Below are 23,080 nucleotides of genomic sequence, written 5' to 3'. Positions count from 1 at the left end.
TCTGCTTTGCTTGGTTTTCTGATCTCCTTTGAGAAATTGATTAACTTTTTAAATAAAAGAGGGCAAGAAAGGTGAGAAAAAGGAACTTAAAAGATATAGAATGAACAAAAAACAAATACTATGATGGCGTATTTGAACCAAAATACACAAATAATTACATAAAATATAAATGTAGAAAAATTAAAAGACCAATATTGGCGTGATGGATGGTAAAAACAAATAAGAAAACAACTAAAAATCCCCCACAAAACTAAAAAATGACTATATGCTGATTATAAGAAACACATAGTAAATATAAGGATGTAAAATGTTTAAAATAGAAAGATGGAAAATATATTCCATATAAATATAAAGCAAAGAAAGACATGCTAATATCAGACAAAATAGGATTTAAGGCAAGAAACATTGTTACAAATAAATAAGTTTATTTAATAATAACAAAAGGCCAATTCACATAAGAAAATTAATGTGCACATAATTAGTCTTAAAATTTATAAAGCAAAAATTGGTAGACCCAATAAAAGATAGAAATTCCATAATAATCATCAAAATATATAATACACCTTTCTCAAAATGGATAGAATATGTAGGAAAAATGTCACAAAAAACACAAAAAATAAGTAACAGACTTGACCTAACTGACAAACATAGAACTCTATACCCAACAATGGTTGCATATATGTTCTTTCCAAGTAAAAAATAATACTTGCCAAAATATTTCATATTCTGGGCCATAAAACAAATCTAAATAAATTTTTCAACACAAAATCATGTAAATGTTATGACCACAGAGTAACTAGCAAGGACTTCAAACAACAAAACGATAGCTGAATAATCCCCTGCTGTTTAATATCTGAAAAATATATTTCTAGATAGCCCATTGTTCAAATATAAAATCAAAATGGAAGTTATAAAGTATTTCAGAATGAATTGTAATGAAAATATGACTTTATAATTTGAAGAATATCTCTAAAGCTGAACTTCCAGAGAAAATTTATAGCTTTGGTTGAATATATTAGAAAAGCAAAAAAAATGCCTGGAAATCAATACTCCAAGATCCATCTCAAGAAGCTAGGGGAAAAAAGTTAAATCAAAATAAAAAAGAAAAAAGGAAATAATGAAGATAAAAGTAAAGATTAATGAAGTAAACAAATAGACACAATAGAATGAAAGAGGCAAAAGGTGGTGTTTAGAAAAGACTAATGAAACTTATAAAATCTTAGCAGGACTGATTAGAAAAACAGAAAATTCACAAAAAAAAATATTGTAAATGTAAAAAGATCGTCACATAGCCAGCAGACATTAAAAACAGATTTATAATTATTTGTATGCCAATAACTTGAAAACTCAGATGCAAAGGGAAAATCCTTAGAAAAATAAGACTCAACAAAGCTAACAAAATAAAAACCGGTAAAATATGAAAATCCTATACCCTTTTAAGAAATTTCAGTCATAATTTAAAATGTGATAAACCTCTAGGCCTAGATAGAATTTCTCCCACATATTTAAGGAAAATATAATACCAAACTTCACCAAATACTTCAGAGGACAGAAAAAGGGAGAACATTTCCCAAGTCACTATGAAGCCAACAAACCTTGATATTAAATCCTGACAAGAACTTTATGAGAAGATAAATTACAAGCCAATATCTTAAAATCTTAGGTAAAATATCCTAAACAAAATGTAAGTAAATAAAACTCAGTGATATATAAAAAGAATAGTACATTACAATCAAGTCAGGTTAATTTTAGGAGTGTAAGAATGGTTTAATATTCAAAATTATATTAATTCATCACATTAATTAAAATAAATGATGAGGATGATAATATTAATATGCTTATGTCAAAAATGGGTATAGACAACTAGGAATAAGAGAAAAATTCTTTCACATGATAAAGTTTATCTACAAAACAAACAACCAAACCCTACAGCAAATATTATCTTTAATAGTAAATATTAAAAGTTTTCCTCTGGAGACCTGGAAAAAGATAGAGATGCCTGTTATCACCACTTTTGTTCAATATTTATTGGAGGTCCTGGTCAGTGCAATAATAAAATAAAATAAAAAGAATATTAGAAAGGCACTAATAAATCTGTTATATGACTAAATATAGAACAGAAATGTAGCAGTACAAAGGACTCTAAATAAATTATAAAAATTAATACATTAATCTACTAAGGTCATTATCTAAAAGATTAATAAATAAAAATCACTTTATTTCTGTATATCATCAATTACTGAGTACAATTTTTTAAAGTTCCTGCTTGCATCAAACATTTTTAAATGCCTAATAAAAATTTTAACAAAAGCCATGGAGGTACCCAGAAAAATACAAAAATATTGAGAGGAGATTTTTAAAGACTTAAATAATTGGGGGGAATATATACTACATTCATAGACTGGAATATTGATATTGTAATGATGCCAAATCTCTGCAAATTGACCTATAGATTCAATGCAATCAGAATCCCAATCCCAGGAGGATTTTTACAAATTGTCAATCTGATTCCAGAATTTAAATGAAAATTTAAAGGCCCACAAATAGCCAAAACAATGACAAACTGGAATGCTTACACAACCATATTTCAAGCATTCATATAAAGCTAGAGTGTGTTGGTGCAAATAGAACAATGCAACAGAATAGAGGGTTCAGAAATAGACCCATACATATATGGAAACTTGCTTTATGACTAAAGTTTCACTGTAGAACTGTAGGGAAGGGATAGTCTCTTTAAGAAATAGAACCAAATTGGTTGGATACTCACATGGGAAAAATATATTTTGATACTACTTCACACTATACATAATTAATTTCAGGTGGTCTTTGATCTAAATATAAAAGGCAAAACAATTAAGCTTCTAGGTGAAAACATTAGACAATATTTCTATAACCTTGGGAGAGTAAGATATGTTTTAAATGGGGGTGAAAAAAAAAAAAAACCAAGCCAAAAGAGAAAAGTTGATACACTGGACAACATTAAGAATGTCTGCCTGTAATCCCAGCACTTCGGGAGGCTGAGGTGGGAGGATCACTTGAGCCCAGAAGTTCAAGACTAGCCTGGGCAAGAAAATGAGACCTTGTCTCTACAAAAAATAAAAATAAAATGAAATAAAATTAACGATGCATGGTGGTACACATCTGTGGTCCCAGCTATATACAAGAAGCTGGACAGCAAGATTGCTTGAGCCCAGGAGGTTGAGGCTATAGTGAACCATGTCTGTGCCACGGCACTCAGCCTAGGTGACAGAGCAAGACCCTGTCCTGAAACAAACAAACAAACAAACAAACAAATCTGCTCACCTAGACAGTTTTAAGAAAATAGAAACACAAAGAATTGGATGATTTATTTGCAAAACACATAACCAGTAAATGAATTTACATCCAGAATATACCAAGAACTAGCTGGAAAAAAAACATACGACAATGTATTCAATCTCATTAGTCATCAGGAAAATGCAAATTAAACCCACAATGAGATAAAAAAAAAAAAATCTACTTTCAAACTGGCTAAAATTAAAACAACTGCCCAGACCAAGTTTTGGTGAGTTAACTGATCAAGTAGAATTCTCATACACTTTGGTGAGACTATAGAACAGGAAAACTTAGGAATATTGTTCAATAGTATCTACTAAACTTGAAAATACTCAAAGTCTATAGTAATTTGCACAGTAATTGCACTTCTAGCATATGCCCAATGGGAAGTTTATATCTGTGTACTCAAATAGAGGTATAAGAATGTTTTTTTTTTTTTTTTTTTTTTTTTTTTGAGACGGAGTCTTGCTCTGTCGCCCAGGCTGGAGTGCAGTGGCCAGATCTCAGCTCACTGCAAGCTCCGCCTCCCGGGTTTACGCCATTCTCTCGCCTCAGCCTCCCGAGTAGCTGGGACTACAGGCGCCCGCCATCTCACCCGGCTAATTTTGTATTTTTTTTGGTAGAGACGGGGTTTCACCGTGTTAGCCAGGATGGTCTCGATCTCCTGACCTCGTGAATATATTCACAATAACCTAACTGGTAAAAAACACACAAATAGCCATCAGAGTTTGAATAAAACACTGTGTTATTTTAATACAAAAGGCTACTTCGCAACAACAAAAAAATGAAAGAATTACTGCTGAATGCAACTATATGATTGGCTTTCACTAACCTAATGTTAAGTAAAATAATCCAGACCAAAAGACTAATATTGTATCTCTCAATTTATATAAATTTCATAACCAGGCAAAACAAATATATAGTGTTTGAAGTCAGAATAATGGTTACCTTTGGGAAAGAGCAAGTGGTGACTGAGATAGTGCATACGAGATTTTGGGAGGTGCTGGTATTGTTTTATTTATTGTGAAAACTTATTAAGCTGTGCAGATGTAATTTGTGCTTTTTAAGCATGCATGCGCTTCACTAAAAAAATCTGAAAATATTGAGAATTTATAACTCAATAAAAAGTGTGTTAATTCAAGTGTGAAGTAATCTGAAATGTGACATTTTGAGCAATTCATGGGGATAATCGATTTTAACTTGTTATTAGGAACCTTTGTATTGAAATAGACAAGGGGTTGTTACTTAGCACACTGGGGAAATGGGTAATTAGATATTTTCAATTTTAAAAATCTAGTAATGTCTATTGACTTTCAACTTTTAAAATCAAATTGCAAATAAACAAGGCAATTTTCATTACGAAACAATGTAGATGTTGAAAAGCTTGACCAGGTATAAGACAAAATTTAGGTCAGATTGGGGGAAGCAATAATGTCATACAAAGTCAGGATATCAAACGATGAAGCTTCCAGGATTCCTTGAAGGTGCACAGGTGACCAGTGAACAAATTGGAAATCACAGTTTAACCAGAGGGGAAGGCAGGAGAAGGAACAGGGATGAACTGATTTCAGTAAGACCTTATATATCATAGCAGAATGTAAATGTATAATATTCAAAGTTGATAAACCAAGAGGTAGCAATACATCATTGAGAGATAAGTAGGCAAAAAACAAAAGAAGCTAAAATGCAAACAAGTAAAAGGTGTTGCTTACAGGAGGCTGGAATGAAGATGGTGACTGGGGCCAAGGCTGTTGCTTTTTATTACAAATTAAAAATCTATAGGATAGAAAGGAACAGGTTTCAAAGCAGCAAAAGCAAACTTGAAAAAGATTTAAGTGGGAGGATTCATTCTACCCACTAGCAAGTCTTACTATATAGCTACATTAATCATGAAAATACGGTGTCAGCAGAGATTGATACACACATGGATTAGTGGAACAGAAGAAAGAACCCAGAAATAGACCTACACAAATATATCTAACCAATTTTTGACAAAGGTACAAAAGCAATTCATTGGAGGAGTGATAGTTTTCTCATGAAATGATACTAGAGTAATAGGACATCTGTAAGAAAATAAATAAGTGAACTTCAACCTAAACCTCAAGTGTCATACAAAAATGTAATTTAAAATAGATCACAGCCAGTCATGGTGGCTCACACCTGCAAACCTAGCACTTTGGGAGGCTAAGGTGGAAGGATCACTTGAGGCTAGGAATTAGAGACCAGCCTGGGAAACACAGCAAGACTCTCTCTCTACAAAAACAATTTTTACAATTAGCCAGGTGTGGTGGCCAGTAGCTGCAGTCCCAGCTACTCAGGAGACAGAGGTGGGAGCATTTTTTGGGCCCAGGAGTTTGAGGCTACAGTGAGCTATGATGTCACTACTGCACACTGACCTGTGTGACAGAGCAAGACTCTGTCTCAAAAATCATAAACAAAATAAAATAATTAAACATGGTGCAGCATAATAAAATAAAATAAAAATGGTGCAGCAAACTACCATGGCACATGTACACCTAGGTAACATACCTGTACCTTCTGCACATGTATCCCAGAACTTAAAGTATAATAAAAAAAATAAACAAAATCAAATGGATTACAGATACATATGTAAAATGTAAAACTATAAAAGTTTTAGGGAAAAATGAGAGATATCTTTGAGGTCTTGGGATAAACAAAGAATTCTAGCCTTGACACCAAAAGCATAACCCATAAAAGAAAAAATTGATCAATTGAATTTTATCAAAAGTAAATTTTTTTTATTTAAAAAAAACCCTGTGAAGAAGCTATAAAGCAGACATGGTTAAAATATTTGCAAGCCACATATATGACAAATAACTGTTACCTAGAATATATAAAGAACTCTCAAAACCACCAAGTAAAAAAAATAAACAATCCAATTAGAAAATCTGCAAAGACACAGACGTTTTACTAAAGAATAAATAGAGGTAGCAGATAAGCACATGAAAAGATATTCAACATAAGTCGCCATCAGGGAAATGCAAATTAAAACCACAATGAGCTGTCACTACACATCTGTCAGGATGGCGAAAATAAATAATAGCAATAATATTAAATGCTAGTGAGGATGGAGAAAAAGGTGGATTCATTGCAGCTGAGAATATAAAAGTGCGTAGTTACTCTGGAAAATAGTTTGGCAATGTCTCATATAACTAAACGTCAGCTATGATATAGACTAACAATTGCATTACTATGTCCTTATCCTAGAGAAATGAAAACAAGTTCACCCACAAAAACCTGTGCGTGAATATTCATGGAAACTTTATTCATAAAAGCCCCAAAGTGGAAACAAACTAGATGTCCTTCAACAGGTGGAGTGTTAAGTCAACTGTGGAATACTACCCAGCAATTCAAAAGAGAAAAAGTTTTGATGTATGCAACAACTTGGAAATGTCTCCAGCGGATGATGCTGTTAAAAAAAAAAAAAAAAAAAAAAAAAAAAAAAAAAAAAAAGTCAAACTCAAAGGATTACATTCTGTATGACTCCATTTATATTAAACATTGGGAAAGATAAAACTTTAGAAATGGAGAACAGGTTAGTGGCCACTAGGGCTTAGGGGTAGCGAAGGGGAGATGCAGGAGGGAGAGAAGGCATAGTTATAAAAAGGGTGACCCAAAAGGTCCTCGTGGGGATGGAACTCCTCTGCTTCTTGACTGTGGTGTGGTTACATGAACATACACATGATAAAATTGCATAAAACTAAATACACACACAAATGAATGTAAGTAAAACTTGGGAAATATGAATGAGAGTGGTAGATTGTATAATGTCAATGTCCTGGTTGTGAAATTATACTATGATTTTTCAAGATGCAAAATGTATCATTGGGGGAAATCAGGGAAAAGATACACGAGATCTTTTCATATTATTTATTATAACTGTATGTAAATGTACAATTAGTTAAAAAATATTAAAAAACATAAAAACACAAAATATCTTCTCAATTAATTTGAAAAAAGATATGTGTGTGCATATATACATGTATATGTATGTGTGTGTGTGTGTGTATATATATCCATGCACACACATTGGGACAGAGGGGCAAAGTATCAAGAACTGAGTCATTATCAGGATCTGGAAAAGAAATAATAAAGTAGACACAATAATAAAGTAGATCAGAGAGGTAGAAGTAATACTAGGTGAGGCAAAGGGAGATTTGAAGGATGCATTAACAAACTTTTACTTAAACAGGGATAAAAATCCAGGCTAGGTATATCATGATGTCTTCTTGAGCAGAATACATCACTACCCAAAATATGAGGTAGAGTATAATTGTTATGAGTGTGAGCTCCAAAACTGACTTGCTGAGATTCAACATCAACTCTGTTTACTCTTAGCAGTATGACTTTGGGCAAGTTATCGAAACTTCTCTATGCCTCAGGTCTTCCTAATACATGAATCACCTAGGGTTTTGTTAAGAGGGTTAAATAAGTCAATGCCTATGAAAAGCTTAGAAAAGTTCTTGGCATTCAGTCAGTCTTAGCCAACTGTATTATCTGCCAGCAGCTCATTTATCAGAGATGACAGCATAACGATAAGTTTCCTATTTTTTCCTTGTTATTTATTGTGTTTTGATGCTTTGACTATCTGAAATCATCCCACAGTGTCTGGAGGACTTGATCTTCTGTATTTCTGATTTCTAAAGCTGTTTGAGAAAAGGGAAAGGAGCACAGTATTGTGTAGGTGGCTGCTTACCCATCCAGGTACACACAGTGCTGCTTGGAGAGGGAAACTGGTTCACCAATACCTCTCACTGAACCCTGTCTCTTTGTAGCCTTGATTTACAACATACCATTGTAATATGAATCTAACACAAGTTAGTAATGATTCTGTAGTTTCTTCACCCCTTTGGCAATGCATGTATTCCTTACCAAAGCAAAAATGTACCATAGGTAATGCAATACTCATTCCCCCAAATAGAAGCTATGATAATCATTTTCTAGCCTCCTTGATTAAATTTCATCTTATTTTGCAATTATCTTTAGTAATGAAGATTGACAGATAGTAATGATCTAGACAGATGTTGTCAGCTCTAAAACATCTACAGACTTGTTCTGTTTCTCCGAGTGGGGCAGAAGTAGCTAGCTACTGAAGTAGCCCTGAAGTCCATGTAACAACAGCTGTGAAGAACTCCACTGTGCGAAAGCCTGAGCTTCACTGGCAAGGAACACATGATTCATGGAAAAGAAGTAATTTTCTTGAACTTACGGGAATGAAATATGTAAGACTTATACTTCAGAATGAACTGTAATATGATCTCTCCTAGGGAAAATACCATTTCTGTAATGCTGTACATTTCTTATGAATAAAGACAAGCATTGACTTAGCAGCCATCACTGTTGGTACTATATACACAATATGCAGTGCACAGAAACAAAAAGCAAGATGGAGGGCAGGTAACCCTGTTCTGGAATTTCAGCTTGCATCCAACAGAGAAAATGAGTTTGGATTTTTTCCCTGCTTCTAAGATGGTAGAGAGCAGTCTTGAGCCTGGGTCCCGTTCCTAAGACCCTGCTCCAAGATGTCCAACTCAACACAGCCAGGAGGAACATCTCCCACTGAGGGAACAGGACACCAGGAAGACTCGTGCACTTAGAGGGAAGGCATTGAGAGCAGATGAAGGGAAGACATAGATGCTGGGCTGAAGAGGGAGGCTGCTGGGAAATGAAACTCATTGCTGGTCCCCAATGACTCCTGCGGAAGGGGTGAGTTGAATAGGCAAGGAGCAACCTGCTGTCACCATGGGCCTCTGGAATCCCAGCAGGAGACCTCTAATCCGCCATGGATACTTGAATTGGCAGGGAAAGCTGCCTAGAGAAGTGGTAGGGGCAGAACTGCAGCCAGTGCAGAGCCCAGAAGGTTTGGTGTGGGAGTATCTATAGCGGAGCATGGCCAGAAGTGCCCATTCCCCTAGGCACAACTTGCTCCCATAGGAGACTTTAGCCCTAGGGGATCTGTCAGTCCTGCACTCTGCAGGGCAGTCTTGCCCATCAGATGGGGCGGGTCTGACCTGAGTGCCCCTCTATCTGCTGGCCTCTCCCAGGACCCCAGCCTGGCTGCACCTGCATACAGTGCAGCCACCTGGTACCTCCTGGGGGCCCACATCATAGCTCCTGTGCTGGCAGACCGTGCTTGACCAGCAGAGTGCTCCAGCAGAGCAGCCCCCACGAACACGCACCAACCTGCCCATGCCCTCTGTGGCCTCTCTGTGCCACTTTGCCTTCACACACTCGCCTATGGCCACCGCCCACATTGTTTTCCTGGCAGATGTGTTTGCAGAGGGACTCTTCCTTCCCTTCCCTGCCATCATGTATGTGAGTGTGTACTCTGCCGTGCCACTACTGGGCGTAAATGAACTCCACCACTCCTCTCTCACCTCATAGCCATTGCCATGGAAGCATTTGTGGGCACGAAGCCCATCAACCCTGCCCCCTCCAGTGCTCTGCCCCTGTGCTGACACTGACACTGGTGCAAAGAAAACAGTGGACTCTCCCGCGCCCTAAGTGGCCACCACTGCCAGTGTGAATGTGCACGGAGGAAGCACATAACCCTGTGTCCATCAGTGTCCCGCCATCGTTCTAACACCACCACTGGCACCAGCACACACACCGTTGCTGGCAGGGGATGCTGGCCCCTCAAGTTATACTGCCACCACAGATGCTGCATGGTGGCCGGGGCCCTGGCACCTACTAGCACCCTGCTGCATCTGCTGAGCATGCACCCTGCTGCACTGCCGCTGCCACTACTTGTGGCACATGCAAACAAGGATGGATCCTGCAGCCACCATCCTATGAAGTACTTTGGCTGCCACCAACCATCAGAGTATTGTGACCAGCAGTCTGGGAGCACCTCAGCCTCTCCAGCCAGCAGGTTCCTAACCTGAAGGAGCTAGATAAAAAAGCCAGGGCCCAATATCAGTCCCCCAGAGTTAGAGCATACTGTCTAGGAGCCTTGAGCTGAGTCTTGGGCCCCTCAAATCTTCTCGTAGTGAAGCTAGTCCAATGATCACCTTATACCATAATCAAACTCCCAAGGTCATGGACTAGGGTAAAAGGAAAAAAAAAATCCATCCAAAGGACAGCAGCTTCAAAGATTGAAGGAACAAACATCTGCCTACAAAGATAAGAAAGAACCACCACAAGAACTGTGACAACTCAAAAAGCCAGAGTGTCTTCTTTTCTCCACACAAACACACTAGTTCTCCAGCAAGGGTTCTTAACTGGGCTGAGACAGATGAAATGACAGAAAAAGAACTCAGAATATGGATAGGAATGAAGATAATTGAGATTCAGGAGAATACTGAAATCCAATGTAAGGAAGCTAAGAATCACAATAAAATGATACAGGAGCTGACAAAGACAAGCTAACCAGGATCAAAATCAACATAATCAACCCGATAGAGCTGAAAGACGTTCTATAAGAATTTCATAATGAAATTGCAAGTATTAGCAGCAGAATAGACCAAGCTGAGGAAAGAATCTCAGAGCCTTGAAGACTAGCTTTTGGAAATAAAACAGACAAGAAGAAAGAAGAAAGAATGAAAAGAAATAAACAAAAACTCTGAGAAATATGGGATTATGTAAAGAAACCAAATCTATGAATCATTGGAATCCCTGAAAGAGATGGAAAGAATGGAAGCAACTTGGAAAAGATGTATCAGAATTTCAGCCATGAAAACTTCCCCAACCTAGCTAGAGAGGCCAACATTCAAATTCAGGAAATGCAGAAAACTTCTGCGAAACATGTCACAAGAGGATCATCCCCAAGGCATATAATCACCAGATTCTCCAAGGTAGAAATGAAAGAAAAAATGTTAAAGGCAGCTAGAGAGAAAGGACAGGTCACCTACATAGGGAAGTCTATTAGATTCTTATAGACATCTTAAAAGGCATCTTATCAAAAACCCTACAAGCCAGAAGAGATGGGGGCCTATATTAAACATTCTTAAAGAAAAGAAGTTCCAACCAAGAATGTCACATTCTGTCAAAGTAAGCTTTATAACTGAGGGAGAAAAATAAGATCCTTTTCAGACAAGCAAATGCTGAGGGAATTCCATACCACCAGACCTGCCTTATGAGAGCCCCTGAAAGAAGCACTAAATACGGAAAGAAAAGATTGCAACCAACCACTACAAAAACACACTTACATATGCAGATCAGTGATACTCTAAAGCAACCACACAAACAAATTAGCATAACAAACAGCTAGCAGCATGCTGACATGATCAAATCCACATGTATCAATACTAACCTTGAATGCAAACGGGCTAAATGCCCCAATTAAATGGCACAGAGCAGCAAGTTATATAAATAACCAAAACTGAGTGATATGCTATCTTCAAGAGACCCATCTTAAATGCAGTGACACACACAGGCTCAAAAGAAAGGGATCATGAAAAATCTAACGAACAAATGAAAAACAACAACAAAAAAGCAGGAGTTACAATCCTTACTTCAGACAAAACAGACTTTAAACCAACAAAGATCAAAAAAGATTAAAAAGGGCATTACATAATGGTAAAGTGTTCAATGCAGGAAGAAGACCTAACTATTCTAAATTTATATGCACCCACCACATGAGCACCCAGATTCAAAAAGCAAGTTCTTAGACACCTTGGAAGAGAGACTTCAACACCTCACTGAGAGTGTTAGACAGATCATTAACAGAGAAAACTAACAAAAGTATTCAGGATGTGAGCTCAACACTAAACCAAATAGACCAGATAGACATCTACAGAACTCTCTATTCTGAAACAACAGAATATACATTCTTCTCATTGCCACATGGCATATATTCTAAAATTGACCACACAATCGGACATAAAACAATGTTCGGCAAACACAAAAGAATTGAAATTATACCAACCACTCTTAGACCACAGCACAAAAAAATACTTTTTGATTAATTATGAAATTAAGGCAGTAAACAAGAAGTCCTTTGAAACTAATGAGAACAAAGATACATCATACTAGAATCTCTGGGAAATAGCTAAGGCAGCGTTAAGAGGGAAATTTATAACACTAAACACCCACATTAAAGAGTTAGAAAAATCTCAGATTAACAACCTACCACCACAACCAAAGAACTAGAGAATCAGGAGCAAACCAACTCAAAAACTAGCAGAATACAAAAACAATCATAATCAAAGCTGAACTGAAGGAGACTGAGACACGAAAAACCATTCAAAAGATTAAAGAAGCCAGGAGCTCTTTTTTTAAAAAATGGTGAGATAGATAGACCACTGGTTAAATTAATAAAGAAGGAAAGAGAGAAGATCCAAATAAATAATAGTCAGATATGACAAAGGGGACATTACCACCGACCCCACAGAAATATTAATGGCCACCAGAGACTATTATGAATTCCTCTATGTACACAAAGTAAAAAATCTAGAGGAAATGAATAAATCCCTGGACACATACACCCTCCCAACACTGAAGCAGGAAGAAATTGAACACTGAACAGACCAGTAACGAGCTCTGAAATTGAATCAGGAATAAATGGCCTATCAATCAAAAAAAGCTCTGGACAATGGGGATGCACAGCTGAGTTCTAGTAAATGTACAAAGATGAACAGGTACCTTTCCTACCAAAACTATTCCAAAAAATTGAGAAGGAGGGACTCCTCCCCAACTGATTCTATGAGGCCAGCATCATCCTGATACCAAAATCTGGCAGAGACACAACAACAACAAAAAACTTGAGGCCAATACCCTTGATGAACATTGATGTAAAAATCCCCAACGAAATACTGGCAAACTGAATCCAGCAACACATCAGAAAGCTTATCTACCACAATCAAGCAGGCTTTATGCCTGGGATGCAAGGTTGGTTCAACATATGCAAATCACTAGATGTGATCCATCACATACACAGTACTAAAGACAAAAACCACATGATCATCTCAATAGATGCAGAAAGGGCTTGATAAAATTCAACATCCCTTCATGTTAAAAACTCTAACAAACAGGCACTGAAGAAATATACTTCAAAATAAGAAGAGCCTCCTTGACAAAGCCACAGCCAACATCATACCAAGTGGCCAAAAATCAGCATTTCCCTTGAAAACCAGCACAATAAAAGGATGCCTTCTCTCACCACTCCTATTTAACATAGTATATTGAAAGTCCTGGCCGGAGCAATCAGGCAAGATAAAGAAATAAAGGACATCCATATAGGAAGAGAAGAAGTTGAACTATCCCTGTTTGCAGATGACATAATTCTATATCTAGAAAACCCCATAGTCTTGGGCCAAAAGCTCTTGCAGCAGATAAACAACTTCAGCAAAGTTTCAGGATACAAAATCACTGTACAAAAAATTCCTAGCATTCCTATACACCAACAGCAGCCAAGCTACGAAAAATTAGGAAGGTAATCCCATTCATAATTGCCACAAAAAAGAATAAAATACCTAGGAATACAGCTAACGAGAGAGGTGAAGATCCCTATAATGAGAATTACAAAACACTGCTCCAAGATATCAGAGACAACACAAACAAATCTAAAATAATTCCATGCTCATGGATAGGAAGAATCAATATTGTTAAAATGGCCATACTTCCCAAAGTAATTTACAGATTCAGTGCTATTCTTAGCAAACTACCAATGACATTCTTCACAGAACTAGAAAAAAACTATTTTAAAATTCATATGGAACAAAAACAAACAAACAAACAAACAAAAACCAAAGAGCTCAAATAGCCAAGGCAATCCTAACCAAAAAGAACAAAGCAGGAGGCATCACACTACACAACTTCAAACTATACTGCAGGGCTGCAGTAACCAAAATAGCATGGTACTGGTACAAAAACAGACACATAGAGCACATAGATCATGTTCCATTGGAAATCTAACCCTAATCCTAACCCTGACTATGTTCCATTGGTCTATGGGTCTGTTTTTGTACCAGTACAATGAAATAAGGCCAGAATTAAGGTGTCACACCTACAACAATCTGAACTTTGACAAAACTGACAAAAACAAGCAATGGGAAAAGGACTGCCTACTCAATAAATAGTGCTGGGATAACTAGCTAGCCACATGCAGAAAACTGAAACTGAATCCTTCCTTTACATCATACACAAAAATCAACTCAAGATGGATTAAAGACTTATACGTAAAACCCAAAACTTTAAAAAGACTGGAATACAACCTAGGCAATACCATTCTGGACAAAGGAACTGGTAAATATTTCATGATGAAGATGCCAAAAGCAATTGCAACAAAAGCAAAAATTGACAAGTCAGATCTAAATAAACTAAGGAGTTTTTGCATAGTGAAAGAAACTATCAACAGAGCAAACAGATAAGCTACAGCATGGGAGAAATTTTTTGCAGACTATGCATCTGACAAAGGTCAAATATCCAGAATCTATAAGAAACATAAATTTACAAGAAAAAACAACCCCATTAAAAAGTGAGCAAAGGGCATGAACAGACCCTTTACAAAAGAAGACATACATGTGGCCAACAAGCATATGAAGAAAAGTTCATTATCACTGACCACTAGAGAAATGCAAATCAAAACCACAATGAGATACCATCCTATATCAGTCAGAATGGTTATTATTGCAAAGTCAAGAAATAACAGGTGTTGGTGAGGTTGCAGAGAAAGGGAACACTTTTGCACTGTTGGTGGGAGTAAAAATTAATTCAACCATTGTGAAAAGTAGTGTGACAATTTCTCAAAGAGATAAAAACAGAAATAACAATCTTATGACTGGGTATATATCCAAAGGAATATAAATCATTCTGTCATAAGCACACACACACACATATGTTCATTGAAGCACTATTCACAATCACAAAAACATGGTATCAACCTAAATGCCCATCAGTGGAAGACTGGATAATGAAAATATGATACCTATACACTACAGAATACTATGCAGCCATGAAAAAAGAACTAGATCACGTCCTTTGCAGGAACATGGATGGAGCTGGAGCCTACTATCTTTAGCAAACTAATGAGGGAAGAGAAAACCAAATACTACATGTTCTCACTTATAAGTGGGAGCTAAATGATGAGAACACATGGACACAAAGAGGGAACACCACACACTGGGTGGAAGGTTGGGGGATGGAGACAGGCAGAAAAAATAACTATTGGGTACTAGGCTTAAGCACTTGGGTGACAAAATAATCTGCACACAAATCTCCATGACATGAATTTACCCATAGAACAAACCTGCACATGTACTCTTGAACCTAAAATAAGTTTATTTTTTAAAAAGCCATATGGTGAGAACTCTAGATTCTGGGTCGTTGTGTGGCTCCTGTTAACACCACTAAAGGATATCTTGTCATAGGAAGCAGTTGTCCTCCCCAACAGTACCTTCAGAAGTTTAGATATGTAGGTTTACCATTTTTATTTCTCCTTAGTGAAATCCCTTTAGAATGTCACCATCCACAGACTTAACTGTTTTGAATCCCTCTTCTGGTGAGACTGACAAAAATATCACCTTCAGAGATCATCAGTTCCATTTGGTTATTACTTGTGGTGTATGGTGATTCCACCATTTATTTTTATGGAATTTCTTAAACTCCTTCTAAGACAAGTTCTGTAATTCCAGAATTTGACTAATAGCTTCATTTTCACCTTACATACCCTTCAAAATTGTATAGGTCCTGGATTTGTTCAGTCCTTACCTCAAATCAAGGCATGCATCTGTCCCCTGATCATTTTAGTTACCTCACTGGACATCCTCATTATTCTTCATTCTTTTTGTGGAAGTACAGGAACCAGAAACATACCACTGACACAGTCAGTCATATAATAACTGGATATCTAATCAGAACAAGATTTTCATTTTTTTTCTGGGACTTTTCCTGAAGATGGTCAGGTCTGCAGGGGTGGAAATGGGTGAAAAGAGAAGCACTTCTGGCTGCAGGACCCTGTACTTTGAGAAACAGCTAACAATAGCTTCTAGGTCCAAATGTTCTCTTTCCAGAATTGCTTTTTTGCAAATTTACTACCTTTACTTATGAAAGCTCATCTTCCATGTCTTACTAGTCTTTTTGAAATTATCCACATTAATCTGGCAACTCATTCCCTAGGCAAAATTAACATCATCTACAAACAAAAATTGGAAACTTCCTCTTCCAGATTTGGAATCATCCTTGTTGACTGTTATTTATCCATTATCCATTTTAATCCTTTCGTTTGGTTTTGAAGTTCATTTTCTATCCAGTTCAAGATTCTCCAGTCAATTTTTTAAAAGCAAAGTATAGAAACTAGTAAGGAGATATTTTTAAAGTCAAAGTATTAAGAGATATCGGCTCTGTATGACACATCTATACAGTGAAATATTATTTAGCCATTAAGATAATGTGAAAAAATTAATAAGGCAAGATTGTTCTGATATATTGTTAACAGAAAAAAAAAGATTATAAAACTCTATGCATGCTATTATTCTATTTTAAAAATAGAATGAAGTACTAAAAAAAGATAAGAATATACATTAAGTAATAACAAGTTATGGCATTTCTGAGTGGGAGACATAGTCGACATCTATAAATCAAAGAAAAATGGTTGAAATCAGTATGACTTGAAGTACGCATTTTAAAATAGTGTGCCCTAAATAAAAAGATCTAACTACTGAATTAGATCTTAAAGTTTATCTAGTCTTATTCTTAGAAAATTCTTAATGTTTACATCTGTGACATTATTATTGTTGTATGTTGGTATATTATCCTAATCTTTGGGATACTAAAATAGATAAATGACCATCTTATTCTCAGAGCAGTTTTATGCATAAACTACATCTGTTTACAAAGAAAATCAATTCTAGTGAAATATAGTTGTGGAAATATTAAAAACAGAAATTGGCAACAAAATAAAATATTCAAGGATTTATTAACATTACATATCAAGATCTAGCAGTAAGCCTAATAACTATCATAAATTCAAAGTAGAGATAAATATAGATGATATTTTAATATATCTATAACACTCTTAAGGTAATATGAAATTATCTATGAATTCTATTAATGACAAAGTCATAGATGTTCCTAAAACTATTGTAGTTTGTCCTCTACTCTTATAATCGAAAAAACTGCTAAATATTAGGCAGAAATTCGTACATATAAAGATGTCTTTTTATTGCTATCCAAATTCACAGACCTAAACTTAATGCTTAAAATATTTGAGTGTCTGAGGATTCCAGAGAAAGAACTCTTAATCTGTACTAAGACCAAAGTACTGACATGAAGAGAGAATAAAAGATAAAATACTAATAAAAATAACTTACATGGAGGAATTATTTAATATGCCCTGTGTATGCTCGGATTTCTAGTGCCAAAGATGTACCCAATTCAGTGTGAAGTAAAAAAGTTGCATCTTGAAAGATGCAACTAAAAACTAAAGTAACACCAAATTAAGATATAAATATTTTTCTCGATAAGAAGTTTGAGGTTTATTTGCTCCAAATTTGAATGTTTCATGAAATATGATAAAGGAAAGGAAATACCATGATAATGTATAGACAATCTGAGCTTATGACAGAAAGGAGAAAATCAATAGATATTTTGGTACATATGTTCTTGAGAATAGTCCTTCAGGCATTATAAAATCTTTATGAATCAACATTTATAATGATGTAATATGAGAGACCTTCAGCAAAAAACTATATCAAGTCACTCTAGGTTCTTATGTAGACATGGGTTCAAATGCCAATATTATAGATATTAATAACAAACAATAAACAGATAACTGGAATTTAGGAAAGAATATTTCACAGGAAAATCATAATAGAATTAGGGCAATGACATTGCTGTGGTGGGCTGCTCTTATTTGAGTCATGTACCAGTACACAGACTGACCCCTGAGCTAAAAGGAGCTACTCAAGGGGTCCAAGTAGGTGAAATCACATATTCAGGATTTCTATAAAGACAAAATGTCAGATTCACATTCGCTTTCTACTGACTCATATACCTTTAAATAAAGTATAAGATCTCTAAGTAGACACAGACAAATGTTAATATATATTCATCATGGTTATCTTAGGCGCAGGAGATGTATTTCATTTCTTACTTTTGCTTATATTTTTTAAAGTTTGTTTAATAAACATATGCTACTTTTCTAGAGAAAGTTGTTTAAATTATTTAAAAATATTTTGCCATTGCAAATTATTTCAATCCTAAATTTTAATGAAGTTTAAAGATTGCAGACCAGGCATGGTGGCTCACGCCTGTACTCCCAGCACTTTGGGAGGCCGAGGTGGGCAGATCACTTGAGGTCAGGAGTTCAAGACCAGCCTGGTCAACAAGGTGAAACCCCATCTCTACTAAAAACACAAAAATTAGCTGGGCATGGTGGCAGATGCCTGTAATTCCAGCTACTCGGGAGGCTGAGGCAGGAGAATTGTTTGAATCCGGGATGTGGAGGTTGCAGTGAGCCAAGATCGCACCATTGCACACCAGCCTGGGCAAGAGTGAGAAGTGAGACCTGGTTCAGAAAAAAAAAAAAAAAAATTGCTTAATCCCAGCACTTTGGGAGGCTGAGACGAGTGGATCACGAGGTCAGGAGATCGAGACCATCCTGGCTAACACGGTGAAACCCCGCCTCTACAAAAAAATACAAAAAACTAGCCGGGCGAGGTGGCGGGCGCCTGTAGTCCCAGCTACTCAGGAGGCTGAGGCAGGAGAATGGCGTGAACCCGGGAGGCGACGGAGCTTGCAGTGAGTGGAGATCGTGCCACTGCACTCCAGCCTGGGCGACAGAGCGAGACTCCGTCTCAAAAAAAAAAAAAAAAAAAATTGCTAAAATAACAGCCAGGTTTCCTTTGACTAATCAGAAGCTAAATGACATTTTAAGAATATAAAATATTATTTTTTATATAAAGTTATTTGGGAATTTAGTGCAGCAATCATGTTAGCTGGTCACAAGAAGTAAACGTATTAATTTGTAAAAGCAAATTTATGAATTCCACACGTAGGATTTAGTCAACGATATTTGGCAGTTTTACCTGGGCTACAAAGACTAACTGAATTTAAAGCTCTTTCTCCCAGAGCTTTCATTTTAATTCTTGCATTTATTATGCTGATATCGACATGAGACATTTGAAAAGAAGTTACTCGGGGTACTGATCGGTCATCAATAAAATTATTTGAGTCAAACATCGAATTGTTGAACTCTTGGGATCTGGGGTTTTATTTCAGCATTTCTGTATATTTTAGTCTTTTCTAGATCACATCTTGGGCTGCTACTGCTCCTCACTGCTTTGTACTGTGGAATTAAAATGCTACAACCACATTAAGTTATATGGTCTCATTAAATGTCTGAAAAATTAATATTTTTAATAGCTCTCACTTTAAAGATGAAAAAAAACAAGATAGTTAACAAGAGTTTAGGAAAGATGTTCATTCATTCTTTCAACTCACACATATACATTGAATGCCAAACAAATTATTCGGTGCTAGATATACTCTGATGAGCGAGACCAACATGGTATCTGCCCTTTCAGTGCTTAAAATCAGATTGCTACAGTAGTAAGACAGCAGAATTACGGTTCGCCTAATTTGAATTTATTGGTTCTACCTCATAATTCTCACTAAACTTTTCTAAGCATCAACCTCTTCATTTATAATAAGATGGTGACAACTCCTCGGTCAGGTTGCTATCAAGAATGGATGCATTATAGATGAGATATATAGCATAGTCATCAGCATGCAGTGATACTTAAGAAAGCCAGGTACCTGACATAAAGTAGATATTTAAGAAAGCATACCCACTATTACTATTTTTGTGTTTTCTGTTTGTAATATTTTTAGTAATATTAAAAAATATCATGCCAATTTATATTCCACTAAGACCACAGAATTTCTCACTTCTGAGATCATGGGAGATTTATACATTCCCTTCTTATATATAAAAATTTCAACATCAGGGTCAAGGCTGGAGCCATTGGGGTAATCCTACCCTAAATGTGTTTGGCCACTAATACTTTCACAAAATATATTTCATGAATCATAATTTGAAAACCATTAAAATTCGACACTTCCTATTGTCCTAGAGGGAATAATACAATATTGGGACCCATCCACCATGTATTTACTAATATCTGCTTATATTTGCAAATATCAGGTTATAAATCCACCATTAAGCCTAACCTATTGCTGAAATACAGTCTGAATATTGCAGAAGTAAAGCAAGCTAATAGGACAAAAGAAAGAAGCAGAAACCCTGCAGAAGTGAAGAGCAGAATAAGAGGACAGTCATTCTAAATCTACATAGACGTAATAACACTTTATTAACTAGAAATGATATAAAAGTGAGCATGATGAAAAAAGATCTGAACCCATAGGTTAAAAAAGTGATTTCCTGTGTCCAATTAACCTTAAGCCTAAATGTATACATTTATTTTTTCTACCAAAACACTGAGCTGTGTGTGTCTATGTGTGTTTCAAATCTGTTTTATAACAGTTTTTCAGTGATGATCCTTACTATTAGCGATAGCATTTTACCAACATATTTTGCAGTAGTGAGGTATTTCATTTCTTAATACGCAAAGACATGCTAGATTACTTAATCATTGAGTTTGCATTATAAAATTCCATCGGGAATAAACACACATCTAACTTTTAAATTGTTTCAATAAGAACTTAATTGCGGAGGTTTGGGGATATATTTGTTGATTAGAGGTAGACAATTTCTAGTGTGTCAGAAATTGTCCTTTAGTATGTTATTTTGTGTAGTACAGATATGCATACCGTCATGGATTCTCAACAAATATTAACTGAATTTCTAGAATCTGCGAGGAAGTAACCTTTCTTTCTGTCAGATGCATTTTATATATTTGGATTAAATGTCACCTTTCTTTTTGAATTACACTCTATTATTTCCTAGACCCCATTTAGCTAGCTACCTATTCATCATAGTTCCATTTACCTTGATTAAAACTCCCCGCTTTACTTAGTGCCAATTATTGATTATAAGCAGAGTTAAGTAATCAGATTCTACTTCCATCTGACTCTTTTGGCACCTATCTGATAGTTCACCAACAAGTCATCTCTCCAACTTAAGTGGGTTGGGGCTTGTAGCCCTTGAAGCAAGAGGAAATGTGGTATTTAAAAAGAAGAGGTGCTAGATGGTTGGGGCTTGTACCCTTTAAAGCAAAAGCAAATGTGGTACTTAGAGAGAAGGGATCCTAGACTATCAGAAAGTCAAACAGCCAGACTAAGGTGTTCTAAATAAGATGCAAGTTATACTGAGAGCAAGGTCCCTGGGACGCGGGTGCCTTTAATATACACAAGCCAGCACAGTACTTCCTCCCTTAATGTCATAGATAAGTTCTTGGAAACTTAGTTTAAGCAAGATAACATAAATAAAAATTTTACCACAGGTGAATTGATAGAAATAAGAGTTAAGTTCCTATGGTATATTTCTGGTCACAAAAACATCACCAAACTTCTAAATAAAGACTCAAAACACTTCTAATAATAGACATTGAAATAAATGTGAACTATATATACATTTAAGAAAGATTAATAAAAACAAGAAAGAGATTATTTACCCAAGTTTTGGTGAGTAAGTGAGTGATGATGGTCACAGTGGCGATGGGTTAAATAAAAGAATAAATGTTTGCAAAGTCAGAATTGCACCTTCTCCTACCATGCAGTTCAAAAACAAGAACTAATATGGCAGGCTTGCTGAGTGCTTTGGGGTTGCATGGTTTATTGTGTATTTCTATGATTATCATATACTTGATGAATTTGTATTTGATAATAATTTGTATGCATTCATTTACTCAGTTTCTAGCTCACTTATTCCAGCTCAGGGTCAAGGGTGGCAAAAGCCTGTCCCAGCAGCTCAGGGCACAAGTCAGGAACCCACAGTGGTCAGGCTGTCATCCCATCACAGGGCACATTCACATACACCCACACTCACTCACACTGGGACTGTGTAGACTTGCTAATGAACCTAACATGCACTTCTTAGGGATGTGGGAAGAAACTGAAGTACTCACAGAAAATCCATGCAAACATGGAGAGACTGTGCAAACCCACAGAGACAGTGGCGCCAGTTGGGAATCAATTTCCTTTTCTTGTCAGTGTTACAACAAATCGACACGGTATGCAACAATGTTATCTGAAGACCTGCTGTACTTCAAAGCTGCAATCTCTGACTACCATGAGAACCTCATCTCAGCTCTGCTTGGGATAGTAGAGACCCACGCAGTACTCAACTTGGTCAGGAAGTCTGGGTTATCGGCTAAATGACAGAAGGATTGGTGGAGAGTTCACATTTATTGATAATATTTATTAACTGAATATGTTTCTTTAAATTGAGCTTATTCCTGAGAAGAGGTAAGTCTCATTGTTCTACTGAGTTGACTGAAACGTGGGAAAAAAGAGAGGTGAATATTTCATTCATACGATTTCAGGTGATTCTATACTGGGTTTTGGGTCACTTCTATGTGTGATATGTAGGATTCAATATCTGAGATGTTAGAGGTACCCCATACCTCTAATATCTAGGGGTGTAAGGGTGGGGTGTGCAGCAGTTAAATGATATATTTGGGGGTGGGGGTGGAGGTGGGCAGTGGTTTCCTTGAGCTGGCTCGATTCAGTTTGACAGCTGACTGTGTGCATTTCTTCCCAACTCTGTGCTCAGCAACATCATCTTGATAGCTTGAAATCAGTCATGGTGGGAGTATTTACATCATGGAAATCAACAATGCTACCAATCAGGGGTCTTTACTACTTTTTTTAGAGAGAGCTATTGGGTTGTTGAATGCTTATCAAC

This window comes from Trachypithecus francoisi, unplaced genomic scaffold, assembly GCF_009764315.1.
Source record: "Trachypithecus francoisi isolate TF-2019V2 unplaced genomic scaffold, Tfra_2.0 Lachesis_group16, whole genome shotgun sequence".
Classification (NCBI taxonomy): Eukaryota; Metazoa; Chordata; class Mammalia; order Primates; family Cercopithecidae; genus Trachypithecus; species Trachypithecus francoisi.
This window is presented reverse-complemented; position numbering follows the sequence as displayed.